Source organism: Brienomyrus brachyistius, chromosome 20, assembly GCF_023856365.1.
Source record: "Brienomyrus brachyistius isolate T26 chromosome 20, BBRACH_0.4, whole genome shotgun sequence".
Classification (NCBI taxonomy): domain Eukaryota; kingdom Metazoa; phylum Chordata; class Actinopteri; order Osteoglossiformes; family Mormyridae; genus Brienomyrus; species Brienomyrus brachyistius.
In genome coordinates, this window is record NC_064552.1 from 7,194,544 (window position 1) to 7,221,083 (window position 26,540).

General features: G+C 38.9%; 1 long non-coding RNA gene across 1 annotated transcript in view; it reads left to right on the plus strand.

Annotated features, from left to right (window-relative positions):
- LOC125715539 (uncharacterized) overlaps positions 1-26,197 on the plus strand; it is a 39,760-nt gene extending 13,563 nt beyond the window's left edge. Inside the window, exon 3 of the long non-coding RNA XR_007384098.1 lies at positions 26,092-26,197. This is a non-coding gene — a long non-coding RNA (uncharacterized LOC125715539). The remainder of the gene's footprint in view (positions 1-26,091) is intronic.
- Positions 26,198-26,540: the final 343 nt, after the last annotated feature.

The following is a 26,540-nucleotide window of genomic DNA, read 5'->3' on the forward strand; positions in this document are numbered from 1 at the left end:
TCAGTGGAAGCTGCAAGTCATCTGTGTTTTATCTCTTTTATTATTTCACTTGACTTCCTTTCGCTTTTATCTGCACATATAGGGATTGTGTGTCCCTGCTCCATAGATGTTAGTGGTAAAAGTAGCAGGAAGACCCTGAGCATGCACAATTCTCTTGAGGGTGTGTGTGGATCTTCTGTGCTAGAAGTATGAGAGTTGAGAAGGACTTTACTTTTTCGAGCTGAGACGTATGACAAAGAATAGCTAACCTATGTCTAGGTGCATTAAGGGGTAGGCCTGCAGGTACAACAAGGGTCGTATTTGATGTCATATTCTACAGAGAAAGGGTCTAGCTGCTCTCAGTTTTGAAGTCTGAATGGACATGGAGTGTTTTTTGACACAATCCCCTGAATTTCATTAAAAAAAGGAAAAACCTGACTCATCTACTTAAGCCAGGCAGAAAGCACCAGTTTACAAAATATAAATTACATCAATTAGTAAACTGTATATTGTATTTTTTTTTTCCTTGCTGTGTTCGAATTCTTATTATTCTAATGTCCTTTATGGGAAGTGCTGAATATAAAAAGGTACAAGTGCAGCGCCGACATAAGGTTAATGGTGTAATGCTTTTAGACATTGCAATGGGGATATACTGTTGAAATCTTATGTAATTGCGAGGATGATGACATTCAGATGTAAGAGACAGGATGTATGTTTCAAAAAATTCAATAACTTTTCGAATATTGTAGTCAAGATCTTTTTCTTCAAAATTAATGCGGAATGCTGTCACAGAGTTCAGTGAACCTGGATGGTCTGATCTTTTGGTTTCTGTTTAATATTACCTTTATAAGATATCCCTATATTTCGTCCAGTTTACAGCTTTAAAGTTCATGTAGCAACAGTGGAATTATCTGGCAAAGGGTAATGCAAATCAATAACATCCACTCATATTTGTACATTCGTAATTTCTTCAATGTAAATACTATCATCCCAATGTTCCCATGGAGTATGTCATTCATACTGTTCCAGTTCGCCTGTTATTGTAAGAAGAAATGCAGTTCTTTGTATGATGAGTTTGCATCTTCTCCCATGTTCGTGTGGGTGTCCACTTGATGTCCAAACACTGGTAGTTGGGTTAAGTGATGACTCTAAATTGCTGGTCGTGTGTGATTGTGTGTGAGAGAGTGTGCCCACCCCCCCCCCCCCCCCCAACAATCTGGAGCAGGCAGGCAAAGTGAAATGACACAAGAAACAGGAGACAGAGATCAATGCGAGATCACGTGAGAGGCTGCCATAAACACATTTGACGTCCTCCAGACCAGCACTGTTATGCATTTATAAGTCACTGAGCTTTTTGTATGTCGTCAGCTGCCCATTGCATGTTGTCAGCTGCCCATTGCATGTCATCTGCAGGTTTTACAAAACCACCAAAAAATCCCATTTAATTTTTTATCCCACCCCTGCAATATATATTGAGACTATGATGGGGAAGGTTGCGATGCAGAAGGGCGAACTGTATTTATTTTCCTGTTTTTGGATGTGCCTGTGCTGCTTTTTATATTCTGTTACCTCCTCTTTTGCATGTCCCTGCTGCCCTTTTCCCGCTGCCTTCGTTGACCTCGCTGTCCACCTCACATGCCTTACAGAGCTCGGGGCATCGGCAGCACCTGTGCCTGTGATCTTAGCAAGAAGAAACATCCCGGATTGTGACTGGAGACACTGCAGTGGTGAACAGAAACATTCAGCTGGGGCAAGGGTTCATTGGTCTGGACGTACAGATTCCGGGGCCCAAATTCATCAAACTTGATTTCATAGTTAGAAGAAAAAAAAAATCACGCACTTGGAAATGTTGGAACTTTTATTTGTGTCCATTTATTTCTGAAAATCAGTTCATGTTTTGTCACCCCTTCCCATGATAAGGAAAATATCTCTAATTGGAAATAGCTGCACTAAATGTGAATTAGCTGTCAGAAATATACATGCAAGGATCTATGTATAGAAACAGCTTACAGTCATGAGAATGCGACACAGCATAATGACGTTCCTGTTAATGATTGTGTAAACAGGAAGATTAAAAGGGAACACATTTCTAGTATTTTTAATTACGCGTTCGCTGCTGTCCGATGTCTTTGTACTTTGTCTATTTTGCATTTGTAGGTTTCCATACCATGTGAATGAACAACACAGAGTATGAGGGAGTTTGATTAAGGGCGACACAAATTAGTAATTTAAAAACAAATATTTTTTTAGGGGGGGGTGACTGAAGCCAAATTAAATATTTGACGGTGGGGGGGGGGGTACATATCCCATAATCCCCCTGGTTCCTATGCCCCTAGCTAAACAGGCAAACGTAAAAACTATACTTGCAGCGATGTCCAGTTTTCCTAATGTAATCGACTGCACTGACATTGCGATAAGGGCATCTCAAGTTGATTTATCAAACAGTAACACATACAGCAGTTGATGCAAACAATGAAGGTGCTAATTAAGGTACTTTTGTCAATCGAAAGCCATTTCATTCTATTAAGGTGCAAGTCATCTGTAACGTTGACATGACATTGACAAATATAGTAGCTTGATGGTCTGGGTCAGCTTATGATTGGTTCATTTCGAGTTTCATGTACCACATCAGTATCTTCCAGCTGCTCTGGCACAACAGCACACAATAGGGCATCCATCCCCTATTATAGATGATATATGCATGCGGCTTTGCCCCCGATAATTGCAGTCACACAGGCCCTGTGCACGGAAACTCATTTCTTTCTCTCCATCTTCAGATCTGGCCACTTTTTCCTGGCCATTTTGTAGCGCTGATGGAATTCACTGCAGCGTTGATGTGTTGCCATTCATCCCACTTTTTAAGACTCAACTGTATTATCAGTGCAGAAAGTACAAGTACTCTGACAGCGAATGCCGTTTGGTATCTTATCTGGAAGCGCAAAATAGTGTTTTCTGGGCCCTGGACTGGAGGGGGTCCCAGCCGACAAACGGGTCCATTTTGTTAGGGGCACCAGCTTTCCTTCCTACACCCCCGCATTCAGCATGTAAAATAATAGAAGATTTATACATTATACTTTATTTGATCCCAGAGGGAATTTTTCTGATTATCAAATGTTTCCAAAACTGTATATGTTTAAGGTTAATATTGCCGAATACCTTTGCTTAGGCAATATAAATTCTAGACTTTCTAATACACAGAACCTAATACACGTTTCAGTATCAAGTCAAGTCAATTGTCCTTAGGAACAATGCAATGCACATCATTTTATAGCCTTAAAGTTGCCATCACACTATCCGATTATGTGCTTCTTAAAAGGCATTTTAACAAATAACATTTAAATTTTTAATAATAACCTTTAAAAGTAAGGCCAGAATTTCTTTAGCTAAAACAATGTGTGTGTTTGAAAATATATTTTAGAGATTAACGGCAGTTAACATTTAAAAGAATTAAGAGCTGTCAGCCTTGCTTTATTGGACTTAGAAAGATCTTAAATCTTTTGGTGTTTGCAATCAGTCTTTGTCTGTGGCGCCACAGAGAAAAACCAAAAGATAGATGCATTCAATAATTGTGATCTTGAAAAATCCACAGGAAATGATTAAGACTGATAAATGAGGACAGGAGACTTTTCTGGGTGTGTTTCATTCAACTTCAGGGATAAAATATATCAATAAATGTTTTTTTTTGGAAGCAGACATGAAAGTGCATCAAGACTATCGAAATGTACTAGTACAGGAATCTACTTTTAATACTACTTTTAATGTTCTCATTGTTCTGCATTATTTTTTCATACAAAGATTTGCCCCAAAAATTAACGTCTACTTAGAATGCTGTTTTTTGTTGGGCATTGTTTTCATTTATAATGTTGATGGATATTATGTTCCTAGGTACAGAATGCAGCCTTAATTATGCGGTAGCTGATATACTGTAGCTTAATGGGAAATTTGAGCTAATGAAAACATAATATTCCCTGAATAACTGTACAGGCATCAAACAAAGGTAGCTCTTGGTAAGCTAGGCTTTGTCATGGTTGGAAAGAAACATAGCTACAGACCACCCACTCCCCCGCACACCCATCCCCCACACTAGTCCTTATTGGCAAATCCATATTTTTTCTAGCCGCTTTACAACATACAAGATTGGCATGATCTGCAGCAGACTCCTGTTAATAAATTGCTGATGAACTGCCTAGAACTGGTCTAAATCACGATACTAGTTGAGAAACAAAACACAAAAAGATAAGATAGCATGCGCTGCGAGATTCACAAACACTGAAGCTTTCTGTAGTCAAAGTTTTACTAATAACCGTTGAATCCTGTCTGACTCATCTTGGCAACAGATATGGATCACACACCTTCTGAACACTTTTAGTTAAAATTTTCACTGTTCACTATTATAGAAATCACGACAAACACGATCACGCAAATTGGTCAGGTTTGCTGTGATGCGTCGTGCAGTTTGTGAAAAGGATTAAACTACATTTATGGGTTGCCAAAAATTTGTATAGTACGCTAAAAACAAAAACTGTTGGATAATACTGTTCAGTAATTCAGTAGATTGACCAGTTCATATTTACATAAATAATTATATATATGGATGATTTCTGCAGAAATAGCAAGTGACTATTGGGTGTAGGTCTCATAATAAATCTGTGGTCTCATAATAAATTAATATGAGGCACTGGAAATATGCAACCATGAAGATCTAACAATGTTAAATCACACAAGCAATGCAAGCCTGACAGTGCTGACTTAATTCAGTCACAAAGCACTATGTGACAAAGTTTCTCTATATAGAAACTTCAGCAATAGGATCAGCTATTTAGTTGCTGAATTTGAACTTTATATAATAATCTGAGAAGTATATTTGAATCCTCACCATGACGATGTTATTTCATCAACTGGGAGCTTTTTTTGACAAAACTCTGCTACCTTACATACTTTGAATAATGCTTAACCAGCATCTTGTCAACATATTTAAAATGTGGAGTGATGAGGACTGAATATCTCTTAAGAAATAAGTGCAAGATTCTTTTTCTCCCGAAAAGTAGGAATGGTATTACATTCGATGCATAGAGCATATATTTAAATTTATATGGCTTTTGATGCATAGGCAGTCCAGTGAGCCGAGTAAAAGCCAGATGTGTTTGCGCAATTAATTTCTAGTACAAACTGTTGCAGAAGTTTCCCGTACAGTTGGAGATAATTGGGAAGCTTAAATTTAAAAAAGCAATATAGTAAAAAACAATATAGTATATAGTGATAGTAAATGAAATTCATGGACCGTTTTTCTCTGCTTTTTTCTGACTCTACGTGTTAAAGGAATGCATTCTAATCTTTGAATATTAGCATCACAGGTAAAACCGAAACCAAACACTAGTAACAAAGAAGCCATTAAAATGGGAGAAAAATATCTGACCGACATATTGTATGTCGGAGTGACATATTCCTCAGTCTTTTATGAATAGAAGTCTTGTGTCATCTACAGCCTAATATCTTTTATTCAAGTTCAGAGTATACCTTCTAGTACAAGGAGTTAATGTCATCATAATCCAAGGTGGAAAGTTCAGGTCAGGTCCAGAAAGTACAAATCCCAACCAAGATTTCATTTTAACTAAGCAGTTGAATACTCTAGCTGTGACTGTGACTCTTTATACTCAAGTGGTTGGTTGGAACAAAATCTTGGTCTGGAATTGAACTTTCTAAACCTGAACTTTCTACATATACATATATATATATATATATATATATATATATATATATATATATATATATATATATATATATATATATAAATTCAAAGGCCCTGGAACAAGGGCTCTGTCTCAATAAGAGAAGAAATGTAGTCATTCAGTACATTGACAAGGGCCTGTTCCCTGTCAAATGTAGAGTGAAACCCAGAGTGCTCTGTATCCTATTTGTCAATGGACAGCAGAAGGGCTGACAACTGCTGGGTCATATATTTTTCTTTTTTATTTTCTAAAAAAATGGATGGTATCAGACAGACCTAAACATGGTGTCGGAGTCCAGAGTAGGGTTAGGTTTGGCTCTGCAGTACGACTTGATTACAGCTATGAAATATGGCTATAAGTATGTGGAAACCCCTTTTAATTAGAGTCCCTGTCTAATTAAGACAAACACTTTGCTGTACAGTCATGCAATATCCTGCAACAAACATGAGCATCGGAATGGGTGGCTGTACTTAAGATGTTAGTGACTGTCAGCTTGGCATCATCATAGAACGGCATCTTTCCAACATGTCAGTTCACCAAATTTCCTGCCTCACAGTCGCAAGTGAAGTGACTGTAGAGGTCAAAATATCTGGGAGCAAGTTCAGCTGCCAAGTGGTAGGATAATCACCGAATCTCATCTGCAATATTACAACATCTAATGCAGGGGATGTGTTCCATGGAGGACCGGCGTGGGGTTTTTGGGATGGACTCTCCATCAGCCAGTAATAAAACAGTGGTTCTCAACTCCATTGAGGTTCTTTTAAGTCAGAGCTAGATAAGATTTTAACAGTTCTGAGCTATTAGTTAAGTTCTCCCCAAACAAGCTTGATGGGCTGCATGGCCTCCTCTCGTTTGCATATTTCATATGTTTTATATTGCAATCCCGGGGACCCACTGTTATTGGCTGATTAAGAGGCCATCCCAAAAACCTGCACTCACACCGGCCCCCTATGGAACAGGTTCCCCACCCCGATCTAATAGAAAGACATCCCAGAAATGTAGTGCCTATTATAGCAGCAGTGGGCTGACCAATTTCATATTAATACCCTTGGCTTCGCAATCAGATGCTGGACAATGTGGTGGAAAATAGTGTATCTTTGAAAATGGTAAATATATCTGGAAGATATTTGGGCTCCCGTTTCCTGTTCGCAACATAATTTTCTTTTTCTGCGAGCCGCACAGCAGCGTAGCGTGCGTACTCCCAGTATCCTAGTTCTTTGTACTTGCGTATATCCTTAAAATGATGCTGAATAACGACATGGAAACATTTTAAGTTAAGGCCGTTCGGAACGTATTTCAATCATAAGCAGAGGAGTGTCTGCATATCAAAATTGTTCTATAACACTCTGTACTTCTGATGTGATGACTCTTATAATATTGGCAAACTAGTCAGGCATGTAAACTTTTTATGAATGCTGTACACCGTGTCTCCCTTTTTTATATATATAATCAGATCTTACTTTTTATTACATATGTAAAAACCAGACCCGCAGATTAAGTGGGGCGACCACATTATATTTTCCACTTATCCATTTTAAGGACAGTTTGATTATATTTATCAATTAACCAACATGCTTTTAATTCTGCAAATAGCAACCGAAAATAAACCTCTACTGTCTTTCAAAGGTAATGATAACTGAACACATGCATTTTTACCTTATAGCCATTAATACTTCACAAACTTATTTTATTGGCTACGGATATTGCTGTTTTGTGTGCTTGGTAAACTTTGAGCTGATTTGATTTGCAGAATTTGTACTTACACAGCCTTCCTTTGTAAAGGATGCTAAATGAAATCATCTTAGTTGGATCTTTGGCTCATAAAATATAAAAAAAAAAAAAAAATCGAAACTGAAGCAGAATAATTTAGCCCTTGTCTGCCCTATGTATTTTAAAACACATATAAAATAATTTCAAAAATTATGAACAACAGTCATAACATCCATCCATCCCTCTGTCTTCCATCCATTTATCCTTGTCAGGGTCACAGGGTGCTTAGGACATTTTATATACAATATAAGGAGTTAGTTACTACTACTTATAGTCACTATAGTCAATTTCTATTACAAATTTGTTGACTTATTGCTCCCTGCATTCTAAAAAAAAGGCCAAGAGTTTCCAAAGAATATATTAATTCAGCAGGCAGACGGTTGCATTTGATTGATTCAAAGTCTATTCTTAGTTGGCATTTAACTTAAATGATTTTCAGCTCAAACTGTCATTGCGAGAAGCACAGTGGAGAGCAAAATGCCTGCTTCATTGCTTGACTTTGGAGTATCAGTAACAGGTTTTATCCAAGGGCTCAGCACTGCGGCCTTTTTCATTTAGCTCTGTTCGCGACACACTGAGTAATAGCTGTATCAATCAGCTTCAGTGGATAGCTGCTGTACCAAAGGATGTGTGCTTAACGAACGGTTTCTATTGCTGTCCTGGTTCTGCTACAAATTTTAGATATTGCCGTCGGGAGAATGGCACTTAGGCACTTTGCAAAAGGTTTACTTTGACATACTTTGTAAATGAACCGTACCAAAGAACAGTAAAGTTATGGCCAGTTGGATACATTACGGTAATCCTCTATTCAGTAATGCTGAGATGAACCTTTTGATACATCATTTAATTTAATAATGGTCATGATACAATCATACATTAGCGACCAGAAGTGTTCGGTTTCTGTGGCTGAGAGAAAAATTCCAACGTAACGTACAGTGATATACTGCTATAATGTTGCTGTTTTTCTTTTTATGCTACCAGGAAATATCACAATACATAACCGGAATTTTCGATTACGCATATGTTCAAAAATAAATTAAAAATGAATTTGGGAAATTCATTATGGACTCAAGCTCAGTGACTAGTATGATTCCCTATCAGTAAGAAATGCAGTTTTTTAAATATTACTTAACCAATAGTTATGTAAGTAGTAGCAACCTAAAATTGTCAAAATATTTAGCTGTGACAAATAATACATTTTTAGATGTGTTCTGTCTTTGCCTGTGTGAAAGACATTTTAAAATGATAAGTATTGACAGGTTTATATCTCAAAGCAATATGCTTACCAAGGGCGTAGGTTTGGTTTCCATATTGGTAGGCTTTGAAATCCTCGCCCCCGTAAACACACGCGGCACTACCACAATAATAGTAGGAAAATGTTCCTACCATCCATACCTATTTGACACCTACTGTACATTAAGAATAAGTACGTGTGCATTATGAATCCCGGGATTGCAATCATGTTTTGATCTGTGTCTCTGTTATATAACTGCATTTCCAAATAACTCAAACAGCCACGACTTTTTCAGTATAACCAAGCTAAGGAACTGAGAATGACCTAAGAACTAAGATGGTTTGTAGATATATTCTGCTAAATAGTAGCTTAGGTTTTGCTGCGGTTGGTAGACATTAGCCCATTAATGGTTGAAAAACAGCACAAAGATAAATTGTTGTACATGACTAATGATGAATGCTGTGTTGCTTTTGTTTAAACAACAACCTCTGTTCACAATAAAAATATAGTGCAAATACGTTTTTTATTTATGTCTTTGCATATGATGAATTGGCTTGCTTGGTAACACCACCTTTGCTCATCATAACCTGCCCTGCATTCTAAAGACTTCTTGACTGAATATTCAGTATGTAATATTCATTTATGGTGCCCATGGTTTCATAATAGTTTAATAAAAACAACAAAACCTAAAATACAGAAAGAAATGTGATTAATCTGCCCCTGTCATGGCCACATTCTTATGTGTATCTCCCTGATATATTGAAGCTTCAGGTCTAACTGCTTATCTGTCTAGTTTTATACCTCCATTAGGAGCTCTTTAGAAATTATTGATGGGAATTGTTAGATACATCATTTATGTCACTGCATTTGACACAAGTCCTCTAAATCACATCTGTACCCACTTCCTTTCTACTTCACAATTTCCTCATCTACATAAGGTACAGAGGCAAATGAGGCATTATACCAAAAAATACTTCTTTTTAATTTTCAAATACCCAATAAATAAATACAAATAATCAAATATGGCCTACAGCTATTTACTAAGTGGATGGGTGGATGAATGGACAGAAACCCATTAGATCTTGTCAAAATATAGATTTGCTCAGCAAATTCTTATGTATGAATACAATTATGGGACATTTTACCAGAAACACGCTATTCCAAATTGTTACAGTGAACAATAATCCAAAAACTGTCTAAACTGCCTGGATGGTTCATTTCTGTGATGTGTTTTTCTGCAATGCAATATGCCATTCATTAGGTCCTCAGATGTTCTTTCCTTATCAAAAACGCTTTTGAAAAATTACACATCCAAGAATAATATATTTTCTTACATGTATTAAGTATTGCATTCACACTAAGATGTGTCTCCCATGTATGGCAGAAAGTTTCATTCTTTAATGAAAAATTGCTTTGAATCGAACTAAAGGAATGATGCAGAGTGACAGTGCGATGATCATATGGGACGGAGGAATAGCTATTTGAGGGTCTTAGTTAAGCTTAGAAAGTACTCTCAGGAAAAATGAAATGGAAAACACTGGTAATTGTGTAAAAATGTAAGAAGCATTAATAGAAAGGCAAACATTAACAATGATATAGTTTTATACCCTAAGACCGAGGGCACAGTAAATTTCATTTCTCAGAACGTTTGTTTGCTGGCCGATCTTGGCAAAGGCTAAAGAAAGCAAGCAAAATAAGACCTAAGTCCTGTGCCAATGGACATGTCCGCACGATACAAAGAGTTCTGTGAGAAATGCTATCAGAGCACCTACTATTTCTGCCTGTCACCTTTGCTCAGTCACTGCAATCTTAGTATCTCAATCCCGGTGCTAGACTGACATACTCAGCAATTATCTTGTCAGTTAGGAAATTCTTAGAGTCTTGGAGAAATTGCTTTTGGGAATCAGGAAAGCCAGGAGGATCACCCTTAAGGAAAATTGGGAAAATTACTGTAACAATATTAACCAAATGAACTAGGGAGTAGATTGAAGGGGGACATTCTTCAAATTGTGCGGCATGAAATAAAAACAATTATATGCTCACGGAAAGGGAATACCGTGACAAGGAATAGGAATAAGACCCAGTCTGAGACACCACAGTTTCTGCTCTTGTGAGAAAAAAAAAGTATAGCGATGTGGATAATATTAAGCCGGTGTCATTTCGGGTAGCTATCTTGCCCAGATCACAGCATGGGCTCTGAAGTGGCAACATTCAGGACAGGGTCATCTGAGCATTGGTCATGTATTTCACAGCAGTCTCTGCTTAGTCATTTTAATCTGAAGCCATCATTTACCTTATAATAATCAGGATTCTACATCATTTGATCACCTCTTCATAAATGAGGACGCCATCATAACTGCTTCAATGTTCAATGTTATTACGTTCTAAATGTACAATGGTACTACACAGACAGTTTTTTTTTTTTTTTTTTTGGCTGTTCTGTGTTTTGGGGATTTTTTTCTGTGCTTTTCAACTTTTCGATTATAAAATATACATGATCAACTATATATAAAAATAAATGTAAAAAAAAATGCAGTTTATTAAACATGTAGTGCTCCATCTAACATTACTCTACCCAACCAGTGATCAACTGATAATATGCAATCGTTAAGTAACCTACAATGGGAGAACTAAAGAATTTGCTTTTTGCAAAAGTCGTGGTATTTGAAATGCATATATCAGCTTATCAGCAGCTGCTTCTGTTCCTTCTGTGTATGGTCCAGTTTTGGCACAGGGCAGATCTCTGATAACATGCCAGGCCTCCTAGAGTGTAAAGTAAAAATAGGAAAGGCACCTGGAAGGTATTGATCAAGGTTAAAACAGGTGACTATGTGAGTGTATAAGAGGAATATAATTTAAAATGACATTAACCTGCATATTACAGAGGCCTGAGGTTTAAGAACAGAAAATGAGATTTTGAGATAGGACTTTCCAAAATTCTTAGAGGCTGATAAAATACTGTTCTATATACATGTAGTGTTTTGAATGTTGTGGAGGAACCAGGGGCATTGTTATGCCTATTTTAGGGGGACTTTAGCCCCCCCTAAAATGTTTTTATCACCCCAAATAAATGTGCATTTATTGGCTTAAGTCATGAATAGCTTTTTATATTATATATAAGTTTGCCATCGGCTTCCTCTACTAAAGATTCAGGCCCCCATCCATTCATCTCTAACTATGTCTCTGGAATGAACAAATATCCACTGATTATCAAGCGGCACCATTCGGACAATATTAGCCCCATGCCACTGTATCTGAGTAAGTAAATGTTAGGGAATTTGGGTGTTTTAATTATCCCGTGCATAGCATTTGGTTTGGACAGGCAGAGAGTAAATTAGAGCCATAAAATGGCAGTGCAATAAAACAGTCCCGTAAAAACAGGAGACATTATTTCAGAATATTTATGCATATAAAATAGGTGTGTGGGGGGGGGGAAATCTGGAAATTGGAATGTAAATGGTAATTATCCATTATATATATTTAACCCACATGGAAAGGATTCACAGAATTTGACAATAAAAAAATCTCAAAACCTTTTACTGTCGCCATCTAGTACAAGAAATTATTAAATCTCAATAGAACTAATTGGAAATGTATTTAGGTATGGTTGGATTGTTTTATTCTTTTTTTGTACATCAGTGTGTTTTTTTGTAATCTGGTTTCTGAGTAAAATGTAAATAAAAACAGAATGCAATGATTTACAAGATATATAAATCCATATTTAATTGAAAATAGAACAAAGACGACATATCAAATGTTGAAACTGAGACATTTCGCTGTTTTATGACAAATATACGCTCAGTCTGAATTCGATGCCAGCAACACCTTTCAAAAAAGTTGGGACAGGGGCGTGTTTACCACTGGGTTGCATCACCTCTTCTTTCAACAACACTCTGTAAATGTTTGGGAACTGAGGAGACCAGTTGGTGGAGTTTTGAAAGAAAAATGTTGTCCCATTCTTGCCTATATAGGATTTCAACTGCTCAACAGTTCAGGCTCTCCTTTGTCATATTTTTCGTTTCATGATGCACCAAATAGTTTCAGTGGGTGACAGGTCTGGACTGCAGGCAGGCCAGTCTAGCACCCGAACTCTTCTACTGCAGAACCATGCTGTTGTAATAGGCGCAGAATGGGATGGCAGCATAAGTTGCTCCAAAACCTGTATATATCCTTCAGCATTAATGGTGCCTTCCCAGATGTGCAAGCTACCCAAGTCATGTGCACTAGTGCACCCCCAAACCATCATGGATGCTGGCTTTTGAACGGTCCACTGTTAACAAGCTGAATGGTCCCTCTCCTCTTTAGTCCAGAGGACATGGCATCCAGGATTTGCAAAAAGAATTTGAAATTCGCCAGACGAGAGGACAGTTTTTCATTTTTCCAGAGTCCATCTTAAATGGGTTCGGGCCCAAAGAAGTCAGTGGCGTTTCTGGATCATGTTCAGATGTGGTTTCTTCTGTGCATGGTAAGTTTCATCCTGCATTTGTGGATGCAGTGATGAACTGTGTTCATAGACAATAGTGTTTGTCCTTGTTCCTGAGTCCATGCAGTGATTTCCACTGTAGAACTGTGTCTGTTTTTAATGCAGTGTTGTCTGAGGAGCCTATGATCACAGCTATCCAGTTCTGGCTTTTGGCCCGGTCCCTTGCGTACAGAGGTTTTTCTGTATTCCCTGAAACTTTTAATGACATCATGTACCATAGATGATGAAATTCCCAAAATCTTTGCAATATCATGTCGAGGAACATTATTCTTAAATTGTAGTACTATTTGCCCACGCAGTTCTTCACAGAGTGGTGAGCCTATCCCCATCTTATTCTCATCTTACTGGCCAGTTGCCAATTAACCTAATTAGTTGTGAGGTATTCAGCCAGGCGAGATTTGTTTTGACATACACCACTTTCCCCGTCTTTTGTTGCCCCCGTACCGATTTTTTTTAAGCGTGTCCCAGGCATCAAATTCACATTGAGCATATATTTGTCATAAAACGATAAAATTTGAATTATATATGTTTTCCAAACCATTGCATTCTGTTTTTATTTACATTTCACAAATAGTCCCAACTTTTTTGGAAACATGGTTGTATAGTGTGATTATTCCCTGGTATTTATTTACTGAAATTTCAAAACAAACAGACAATTTTCTGCTTGTCTGATATGTGCAGCAGCTGGTGCCCTCTCTCTCACCTTAGCTTTCAGTGTTGTTTCGTTCACTTTTGTCAGACAGGGAAAGTCTGTGCTCTATAAATGTCCCCTAAACTGGGCCATAGTGGGTACTTTCAAAGCTTTTTTCTAGGCACTTGGTTTTACATTTTTGTTGCTGTACAAAATTGCCCAGATCAGCTGTTAACCAAACCCCAAAATTTCTTCCATGCTACCCCCTAACCCCATTCAGAAAACAACAGTCGATGATTTCGTTTACCATACACAATCTAGAGCTAGACTAAGAATGACATTCCAAAACCAGCTGGAATTCATCAAAAGGAATTAGATATCATTTCAGATCCTGACTAATAAGAAAGGTATTGATCCTCAATCTGGTTTGCGATTCTCCTAAGCCAAATCAGTGGCCATAATCATTTGCAAATGTTTATAATAAATACTATTTGATTTTATGTCAGGGGCGGCATGGTGGTGCAGTGGTTAGCACTGCATGGGGCGGCATGGTGGTGCAGTGGTTAGCACTGTTACCTCACACCTCTGGGACCCGGGTTCAAGTCTCTGCCTGGGTCACATGTGTGCGGAGTTTGCATGTTCTCCCCATGTCGTCGTGGGGTTTCCTCCGGGTACTCCGGTTTCCCCCCACAGTCCAAAAACATACAGAGGCTGATTGGAGTTGCTAAATTGCCCATAGGTGTGCATGTGTGAGTGAATGGTGTGTGAGTGTGCCCTGTGATGGGCTGGCCCCCCATAATGGGTTGTGCCCAGTGCCTATTGCTTCTGGGATAGGCTCCGGACCCCCCGCGACCCAGTAGGATAAGCGGTTTGGAGGATGGATGGATGGATGATTTCATGTCCAGTTTGAGTCGGTGCATGGTAACTTTTTACGCCCTCTGTATAATGTCACACTAAATAGTAAAATGTGATCTTTGATGTTAAAACATGTAAAAATAACACATTCAGTAAGTGCATAAAACATTCATAATGCATGCACAGGACATTTATAAGGTTGCCATTTTTGGGATTAGGGTTTTTCCAATAGAAATGAATGGACAGTCCCCACAAAGATACGAGTAAAGGTCTGTGTGTGTACACACATGTGTATTGGCTGTTAAATCAAACCGGAGTCCAGCACCCCATGCAGCTTCTCCTGCTTTACGAAATCAAGTCGACACCCAGCAGCCCTAAAAGTCTGTGTGTGACAGAGACACGTTGCATGTGTGTCCCTCTGCGTGTATTTCTGTGAGAAAAAAAAATGCCAAGCACAAATACAGCAATATATTTTATTTCATGGTGGAAAGCGATACACGGTAATTAGCACAAGCACTCACTAAATGTATTTTTAGCAAGACAAGTCACAGGGAAGTTTTCTGTCTAGTTTGCCTTGTGATAATGACAAGAAAGACTATGTAGATGAAATATTTGATAGTCCTTCATCATCTCACTTTCACTGTATGGTAATGTATGGCAAACAAGAGAAAGTAACACAATACAAAAGCTAAAATAAAGATTAATACTGAGAAAATGAAAGGTTTGCCATTTTGGGCTGTGGGCGTCAGGTCCCTCGTCGTTTTATCACTGCTCGTTTTATCTCAGTCTCACACTTATAATTTAAAGAACCTACTACGGAAAATTGCAATATTAAACTGGGACACAGCTGGGTGTGGTTCGGCTGGACTATCGGCACCTCACCACACACAGGTGCATGGTGGGATAACTATGTGCCGGGTCACCCCTGGACAGATATTTCTCACACCTTCTGTTACGAGAATAGCTTCAGTTATGAGCTAAAAGCAGAAGGTAGGAGACACGTGTCACGCATTGACTGATTTCCCTGAAACGTTTGGCAAAGTTAGGCTTTCGGTTTGCACAGCAATCGATATTTTTGGAGACAAGGGGCTGTAAAAAAAAGGAAGCTGACGGTACTTGGCCCTACGTCATCCAAAAAGTTCAAAGTAGGGCAGGGGTGGGTTTTAATGGGCTATGTAGGTGAAGTGGACAAAGAACGGGAGTGTGTTTGGCCAGGTAGTAAAAATGGAGGGCTTCTCCATTTTAGGTTCTTGCGACTGCAGTTTTGTTGCTCTGTGAGAATATCATTAAAGATCATGATAATGAAAATGAATTATTTCATTCCCAGTATATCCCAATTAGGACGGCACCCACTGAACCATTTATTTCAGAATGTTGCAGGTAATAAAGGCATTAATCAAACTAGGTCAAAACACTATAAAATAAAAAATATATATATTTTTTTAAAGTAGAATGCACCCTCAGTTGTTTTGATAGATAGGTATTAAAAGCTTATTTAAAACCGTTTTTTGGAAAAACAAATGTTAGTGCCTAAGTAACTGCAAAAAGGTCTACATTTTCTTTTAATCTGCCTGAACATAAAGTGGTTCAGCAATTGTTATATTCCTAGAAGAGTCAAATAGTTTTCACGCAACCTATAATTGCATCCTCTCCGATTTAGAGCTCAATTGTGGATAAATCCAGTGCAGAAATATATAAATAAAGAGGACAATTATATATTAAAGCACTTGTAAGATCTTGACAAAGCAAACATAAGCCTCTGATATATAAAATCTTTCTTCTGCAGAGATTTTACATCTGCTTTTATGCAAAACACCAAAGCAAATACCAAAAAGCAATATATGAAGAGAAGCAGTAGTGACAAGGGCAAACAAGGTTAGCGTGACTTCGTAGGCTAGTTTCCTTCAACGACAGGACTTAAATAAGCGGGACTACATATCCGGCTGCCACAGAATCCTGGGTAAATTGACAGTAATTTTTAAAGTCCTGATACATTCATCAATGTCATATTCATTAGAAGTTTCATTCCTGTACTTTCTGATTAGTTCAAGGGCTCATTTATTAAACAAGTGTTGCTGCACACTCCTCTGGGGAGCTAATAAGGGGGGAAAATGAACACTAAAGTGTAACAACTCATTTGATTATGCATTATGAAGAAAATTTGAGTTTGAGAGATTACTATGCCACTGTATGATAAAGATGTTGTTCTAATTAACATAAAACATTCCACTGGTACAGAGATTTCGGTAATATGCTGATTCTGGTGTCAGGATTAGTCCCTGCCTTGTCCAGTTCTGCCCGCTTTCTCCCCCTTTGGCCAGCAGGTGGAGCTGGCCATCCCATTTTTTTCTCTGTGTCCCTAGGTCTAACTCATCTCACTGTCCCTATTGTTTTCCCTGCTTTCCAAGTGTCGCCTAATGGGCTGACTGTGCTGCTGGGTACTGTGTATCCCTGACCAAAGGGAGTTTGAGGCCAGCCTCAACCATGTTGCAAATTGTGTTACCTGTTTTGTTTTCCCTGCGTTCTTGTGTTCATGTGTTTCAATTTCGGTCCATGTTTTATATTTTAGTTCTTAGGTATCCCTGCCTGTACCTAGTTTTGTAGCTATGTCTTGTTTCACCAGTGTTCTTAATGTCTTCTAGTGTTTAAGTCCTAGGCCTTGTTAATGACCTTCACCTGTTCCCTGTAGCACCAAGTCCCTAGTTTCTATAATTAGTAATAGCCCTAATATATATATATATATATATATATATATATATATATATATATATATATATATGCCTGCCATTGCCCTGTTCCTCCATTGGCCATTGCAGGTGTCTCATGTACTCCCTCGGAGTCGCTTGTGTTTTAATACTAGCCTTTGTTAGTTCTTGTTTTGCCTACCTGCCCTCACGGTCACATTGTTTCATGTTTTCTGGGTGTGGTTCACAGTAAAGTTCCTTGTTCATTTAAGCTGCAACAGGGATTGTCATCCATCATGCCTCTTCGTAACAGCTGGTTATAATGACACTGATGCAAAAATAGGTCTTGGTCTAAAAAGTTCAAAAGCATAATTAGGAAGACTTACGAAGTACGTACGACACAACTTTCTCCTGAAGATATTTACAGACAAGGTGCGAAATATGGATATGTTTCTTTCCACATAGCTCAGGCCAGCCAGATCTTTTATTAGCGGTAATTGGTGGACTCGTAAGCATTTGTTGTAGAGATACCATCAATGTTTCGTAGGTAATCTCTACTGATTAGAGCTAGAGAGCTGTGCTGAGGCTTTTGCAACAAAATCAATTTCCACACATTTCTTGCAGTCCAGCTGTCAGTTTCAAAGGCTGCAGGTGTGAGCTTGTTCCAGAATGTTGCACAGAATGAAATAATGAGAAGGCAGGCTGACAGTTGTATGGACTATATGTCGGGAATAAATTAATTGATCTAAATATTGATGGAATGAAAACACAAGGGTAGAAGTGAGGTATGTAGGCAATGTCACTGGAAACCTTTGTACGGTAATAATATGCGATAATGTTCTTTTTTATTATTTTTTATTTTATAAATGTATTATGAAATTATGGGTAATTGTCCCCTCCGCCCGCTCCCCCAACTCAATGATTGGCAATTATTGGAGTGTTTCTTTAAAATCAGGTTTGGACTGGGATTAAAAACCAGGTCTGTACTTTTGCCCATACTGGCCCACCACACATATGGTAAAAAATACATTCTGGCAAAAAACAAATAAGCGTGGGGGGGTTGGGGGGAGATTTACTCAGCACAACCCCATTGGCCTACCAGAAAAGTGCATGACATGCCAGATGGCCAGTCCAGCCCTACTTGGAATACTGCAAGGCAGTTTATTGTATTGATTACTGTTTCCTCCGGTAAACCTGTGTAAAGTCAGTCCTGTGCAAAGATACCCTTAAAATCTTAAGGTAATAAATCTGAAGATATATTAAATATTTAGAAATGTTTCTCAATGATTTTAGAATGTAGGATTTGATATTTAAATAGCTTCCAAATATTTTTAAATACAATAGCTGTGTTTCTAGGTAAACCATTTGAAAGATAATCTGACACGTTGAAACAAACATTATACCTTTTAACCGCACAGGGGAGTCATTAGACCTATTTTAGCCCTTAAATGTTTTTTAGCCCTACTATTAAGTCATTAATAGTTTGCCATCCCCCCCCCCCCAGTAACCAGTAAACACCCAGACCCCTATCTATTCATTTTTAACTACACCCCTGCAAAGATGCAAACCGCTCACTAAAGTACCTCTGTGGACTGCCATTCTTCTTTTCTCACTACTCAGGGAAGGGAATTACACATTTCTCCTTTTGATTTCAGCGGTTTATCAAAATGAAAAGAACGCACCCTATCACAGCCATTGGTTCTTTGAATAATTATAAGTATATGCAAAGAAACGTCCATAAGCTAGATGGTTTGAAAGTTAAGAAATAAGAACAGATAAATATAACGCAATAACACCTCCACTTCAAAAGTAAATGAATAGTCAATTAAGAACAGTACATAATATGGCTTATTCTAAGAACCGTGATATGAAGCATTATTGCCAAAATGTAACTTCGGATCGAGATGTATAGCGTTGAGAGCTTTGTGAGTGTGTGTGCACTGCTGTTTCCTGTGGGTATTCCATTTTTCATTTTTTTCTTTCAATTTCCAAAGACATGGTCCAAGAGATTTGATGGCTCCAAATTGCCCTTAATGTTTGACTCAGTGTGTGTATGCACCCAGGGGGGCTTGTTTTCCTGTTCAAGGTGCACCTAACCTTGTGTCCTATGCTTCCTGACTATCCATCCATCCATCTTCCAAGCCGCTTATCCTACTGAGTTGTGGGGGGTCCGGAGCCTATCCCGGAAGCAATGGGCACGAGGCAGGGAACTACCCTGGATGGGGGGCCAGCCCATCGCAGGGCACACTCGCACACTATTCACTCACACACGTGCACACCTATGGGCAATTTAGCAACTCCAATTAGCCTCAGCATGTTTTTGGACTGTGGGGGGAAACCAGAGTACTCGGTGGAAACCCCACGACGACATGGGGAGAACATGCAAACTCCACACACATGTGACCCAGGTGGAGACTCGAACTTGGGTCCCAGAGGTGTGAAGCAACAGTGCTAACCACTGCACCACCATGCCCACTGCACCTTGCTCAAGGACCCACAGGCTGGGTTTGAACCTGCGACCTTCTGATTACAGGCACACAGGCTTAGCCCACTGAGGCACACGCTGCCCCTTATTTGTGTATTGTATTATTACACAGTGTGTATCAGTGAAACACAGTGAAATACATCTATTGAACATGCATTAAAGATTTAGGATGTATCAGTGGACTGAAGGGTGAACTGGCCATGGGGGGGGGGGGGGGGGGGGGGGCGGTCTTGCAAGGGCCAGTCTTTCTTCCGCAATCCCGAAATTTTATAGCCCATATACCAGGGGTGCACAACTCGATTTCGATCTCGCCATGCTTACAACTCAATTGCAGAAATAATTAATTGACAATGCTTTATTTCATCAGTGGCCAACTGGTTGATCGCGATCGCCAAAGGTAAAATATACCAAGCCCTCTCCCCGGTCAGCGGCGAAATACACCGGGCTGCTTTTGGTTGCCAGTCCACCCCCTGCCTCTTGGAGCTTCCTCTGATGTTGTGCATGCTTGCTGTTTATGTCGTCAATTGTACCAGCAAAAGTCAAATGAATCTTCAGCAACTTACATCCATCTTTTTGTCTTGTATAGGCTTGGTTAGATTAGGATGCTAGTGCTTTTAGTGGAGAAGCCTGGAACCCCTTAGCATGGGAATGCTAATCAATGTTAGTCAGCTCTCAGTAATTGTCTCATCAGCAGCAATTATTGCATTATTAATTTGCTTAGAAGCACCCACATCAAAGAGAACTGCTAAGTTTTAAATATTCTTTGATACAGCAGAACTGTTACTGGAGTAATACATGAAACATGGGAATTATGGTGCTATTATAACATAGTTGGGACGCGAAGAAGCAATGAAATAGAGAGGGGAGTGACAGGTGTGTGAAGAAGGATTTGCATGTCCTTCATGCACACGTTGTTTGAAATTGATCTGCACAGTTTGGTTTTTTTAAACTGGTAAATCAACAGTAAAGAGTATGAAATGCATACATATTGAAAATCAATTATGTTTCTAACAGTTTCCTCACACAAAGTGTGTAATCGCTGAAATTCGTATTGGTATGCAGAAAACTTCCTATTATAATGTGCTCTATTTTAGGGAGAATTATGGTCAGCGAACACCATCTATTCATGTATATTGGAGAATAATAGAAATTTATTTAAGCCAGCCATGACCTGATTGAATATCTAATCACAATTTTCTGTGATGCATTTAATTGTAGATATAGTATGTACAGGGTAAACATATAAACTAAAATTCTAACTTTTTACCTGATATGTTATTTTGAACACAAAATTCAGGGATGTCACACTTCATTTTGTGGCAAAAATGCGAGGGGTAAAAACTATAGATTTAAGAGTGTTGTAAAGCACTACTGAAAAAGGTTACAATTTCATTTTCATGCGAATGATTGATTTTCCTTTTAGGTACACAAATATATATTTTTTATATTTTAATTTTTTTTTATGCATTTCATACTTGCGTTTTTGCTGTCAGGAGCTTAATTCTTTAGCTATGTTTATCTTCTCTGGTGATGCTGCACAGAAAGAAGTAGCTTTTGTTTGAGGATGCTGACATTCGGCATGGTCAGTGAGCACCTGATAAGTCCATCCTCATCTCAACAGTGCCGAGCAAAGCAGAGCAAAATTTCCTCTCTCTAGCTGGTTCCAGTATGAAATGATAGGGGAAGTGGGCACCCCAGCACTCCCATATGGTTCACGCAAGACTTTCCAGCATCAGCTACAATCTGTAATCAAACCTGTACAAGGAGAACCTAAGGTGCAGAACTCAAAGCCCTATAGTGGGAACAATCCTACACTGAGAATGAAGCTGTTATCAAGCAGCTGTTGAAGCAGCCATACTCAGCACCATCACTGAAGGGCTATCATAATGGAGATAGTACCAACTGGGACAAAGCGTTGAGATAGGGCAATCTGGTCTTGACACAAGGAAAAAGCCTGTCAAACTTTTCTTTACCACCATCAATGACCTCTTTACCACACTTCCCAATGCCATCGTTGTTATATCCCCTAAAGAAAAGACTTTTTTGATATAAATGTTCCCATTGTTGGTAAGAAAACAGCAGAGAGCAACAGATGAACCTGTACAGGGAGAAGCAAGTGCTGTGACCAAAATGACAAAGAAGTTTTCTTAACAGAAAATTGTAAACAGGCCCTTGGAGTAAAACACTGTCTAAACACCCAATAAAAAGCACTAAGAGGCAAAGTACATTTACATTCTAGTCTTAACTATGCTTGTAATTACATAAGAATTTTAGACAAATTTGACCTTGAGGCTACATACCCTTCTAACCTATGCTAAAGCAATGAGCTATTTTAGTCTCGCAAAACAAGACTTTTTATAATGAAAAATCTCTTCCTAAGGGCTTTTTTCTTTTTTTAAAGATATGGTCTACTCACTTTTTTTTCTTCTGGTTGTATATTAAAACATTTCCTGGCTGGCATAATTGCGTACTTAAGTATTCCGCCTCCATTCTAGGAATGTTTGACAAAACAGAAATGCGTTTACAACCACAAATATCACTCAAAGAATTAAGCCAGCGTGTGGGTGAATATAGGCAGAGTATGTGTCAGTACACATGAAAAGGACCAAAGGGTGTCTAAACAAACCCTGTGCCAACTAACTCAATTATTCTCAACAGAATGACTAATCCCCTTTATAAACAATAATGAAGCTGACAGCTTGTGTGACCAGATTTGTCACAGGCTTGCTCAGCGCACTTTGATTTGATACGTATATGCAAGGCTCTTGCAACTGGTGTGATGGTGTACTTCCCAGTTGCATCCCTGAGTCTTTTCTCAGCTGGCATTTGATGACTCTTGTACAAGAACAGCCATAGCGCAAAAGCCATAGTTACGATTGTGTCAGAGCTTCTTGCGTGAAACTCTTCCCTGAGGTACACAATACGGATAAAAGGTGAGGTCATGCACTGATGTTGGATGTGAAGGCCTTCCTCGCAATCTTCGTTCTAGTTCATCCTAAAGGTATTAGATGGGGTTCAGGTCAGGGCTCTGTGTGGGCCATTCAAGCTCTTCCACACTCACCCAGCCATGTTTGTATGCACCTTGCTTTGTGCACTGGGACATAGTTATGCTGGAACAGAAAAGGACTTTCCCCAAAGCGTCCTCACGAAGTTGGAAGCATAGAATTGTCCAAAATGTCTTGGTATACTGAAGTATAAATAGTTCCATTCACTGAAACCAGAAAAACAACCCCATACCATTATCCCTCCTCCCCCAAACTTTACACTTGGCACAATGCAGTCAGGCAGGTAACGTTCTCCTGGCATCCGCCAAACCCAGACTCGTCCGTCAGACTGTCAGACAGAGGAGTGTGATCTGTCACTCCACAGAACACGTTACCACTGCTCCAGAGTCCAGTGGCGCCGTGCTTTACACCACTGCATCCGACACTTTGTGCTTGGTGATGTGAGACTTGCATGCATCTGCTCGACCATGGAAGCCCATTCCATGAAGCTTCTGCTGCACAGATTCTGTGCTGGGGACAATGCCAGAGGAAGTTTGAAACTCGGCAGTTATTAAGTCAACAGAACGCTGACAACATTTATGCACTATACGGTTCAGCACTTGCTGACCCTGATCTGTTACTTTATTACACCATTGGCTACTTTGTAGCTGAGTTTCTGTTGTTCCTATACAATTCCACTTTGCAATAATGTACGGGTGACCTTGGAATATCTAGCAGGGAAGAAATTTCACTGACTTATTCCAAAGTAGCATCCTGTGACGCATGAATGAGCTCTGCAGAATGAGTCATTCTTTCAGAGATGTTTGTAAACCTCACTGCATGGCTTAGGTGCTTCATTGTATATACCTGTGACAATGTCTAAATGAAACACCTGAATTCAATTATTAAGAGGCGTGTCCCAATACTTATCTCTATATTGTACATCTCAGGAAGGCAATCCATGCTGGAAGGGGAATATGTATGAACTTACCCGTTATACGGCACCATTATTAAAACATCTAGGGCTCTAATTGTCAAAATATGTTTGTACGTCAGCGATATTTTAAAAGGGGTCCGATAGTAAAGCCACCAGCACAGTCATTAATGTGATTTGCTTTTATATTGCTGAGTCTTCTACTGGTGCTGGCAGAGAACTATGTTAAATGCATAAAAATGAGTTTATTTTGATGGGGGAGGGGCATTGTGTCCCTGGGGGAATTAAGCCCTAAACACAGGATATCATGGGCTAGTTAAAGTCTTACGGTTTAGTGAATTGAACACAGCTGCTGCCAGTCAGTTGCAGCAACTTATCCAGCCTGTTATTTCTCTTCAGGCATTACAAATGGCTCTTGTTCTGTAAAGATCTGTATGATGCAAACAATACAGAGAAATGCAAAATGCATCATGGATCCCATTTTAAGATCCTGTCATAAACGCATACTGTAGAATTCAGCCAATTACCGACAGTACAGAAGCTTATAGGACACGCATTATTCCCCGAAATTTTGTCGTTCTTTGCCTTAGAAATCACAACAGGTTTTTAATATCATGTATACATTTTTTTTGCAGTTATGTAAACAGATTTCTCTCAGAATCACTCACATAGATTACAATCTATATCTTTTATCCAAAATGTAACCATTCATAAAGAGCTGTTATTTTGTGCATTCGCATCATTCAGATTTGTCACTGAAGCATGTGACTCATGAATGCAAGCTGCTTATTAATGTTGACAGATTGTCATCATATTACAAGCACATTAATGTCTACTGAAGGTTTGTTGTCATTATATGCAGATTAAGCTTCTGCTTATGAAGCACCAATGAGAAACTAGGGAAGACAAACAAAAACAGAAAGAAATCACATATAAAAAAGGGAAAAATTATAGCAAGACAAAGTGATGCATTTTCCATTTTCAAGCATTTATGTACCTCCTTTGCAAAGAGGTTCAAAACGATTGTATTTTTATTATCATTATTTAAAATTTTAGTAGTTTTCAAGGTATTTTCAGGGCAAAGCTTGTTGGATCGATTTCTAGCTAGCTTTGTAACAACAGCTTTAAGTAACGATAATATTACATGACAAAATTCCAACAATACCACACCAGTCAGAAATTTGGACACTACCCATAGAAAGATATGTACTATTTGCAAATTTTTCAATGGTTATATGGAATTTTGCACTGACCAATAAAGTATTAAACAAAAAAACAATGATCTGTTGGAGGAGGAGGCAGCTCAGTGGATTGGGACTCAGAAGGTTGCCGATTCAAATCCCGCAATCACCAGAGTGATCCCACCATTGGGCCCTTGAGCGAGACCCTTAACCCCAGTAGCTCCAGGAACTGGCTGACCTTACTGTTTCCTCTGCGCCAGTTTCATGAGGTGGCCACCTGTGATGTTTTTCCAGCTGTGCTGAAGAATGTTCCACATATGCTGAGCTCTCATTGGCCATTTTTCCTTCACTCGCTGGTAAAGTTCCCCCTAAACCATCTAAAATGTGTTTAGATCTGTTGGCCAGGTCATGTGACGTGACCCCATCACTCTCATTTGCAAGCAGTTTGGCGTGTCCAAACTTTTGACTGGTACTGCACATGTCACAATACTTCACATACACTACCAGTCAAAAGTTTTTTGCAGACACTGAGATTTTCTACATTTGCATGCTGCTCACAGCATTTACTAAAAATACACTAAATATTCTTGGCTAGCAAATAGATTTACAGTATGTTCACCATTTGAGTACTTCATTCATCAAAGTAACCTCCTCTAGCAGTTATAACAGCAGAAAAATTTTGAGGTATTCTTTCCACAAGGGACATTAAATACTGCTCTGTTTCGTCATATGAAACAGTTAACTAGCGTATTTAAAGTTAAATGACAGCCTAGAATTTGACTCCACCACACAACCAGTTAATAGGATGTCAGGCATCCACTGTTAGATACTCTTCCCATGTTATAAGGGAAACTTGTTTTATTTTCATTTATAGTTGTTCTCTCAACCTTCCGATGCTTAATACTGTAAGAATTAAAAAATGTGCAGTTTATGATATAAATGGATAAGTGGTAAAAACTTGTGGTGTGAAAAAGTATTTGACTGGTAATATATCTATTGTCCGTATATTCAGTGAGAAAATTCAAGCGTTTATTTTTGAAGATGTTACAGGTCACCAGATGGCTTTTGATATATTTTTAAATGATTTTGTATCTGATTCAAGCCTCATTCATTCATTGTACATACCTGCTTGTCTTATGCAGGGTCATGGCGGTTCAGGATTCCCCGGAAGCAAGCCAGGGAACAGCCCAGGATGGGGCGCCAGCCCATCACAGACCACACTCACACACCATTCACTCACACATTCACACCTCCGGGCAATTGGGTAACTCCAGTTAACCTCAACATATTTTTGAACTATGGGGGGGCAGGGGGGGGGGGGGAACAGAGAATCCAGAGGAAACCCCATGATGACATGGGCAGACCATTCAAATTCCACACACATGGAGCCAAGCTGAAGTCTCACACCCTGGTCCCAGAGGTGGGAGGCAACAGTGTTAGCCACTGTCATTGATATATGTGTAAATAATCAAATTACTATTACAGTTCTTGAAGAAGAAGAAAGAAAAGACAACGACATGTAATTTTCAGGGTTTTAACTATCTGAACATTTTAGCATGACCTGTTTTTGTGTGGTCATTTGGAATGTATT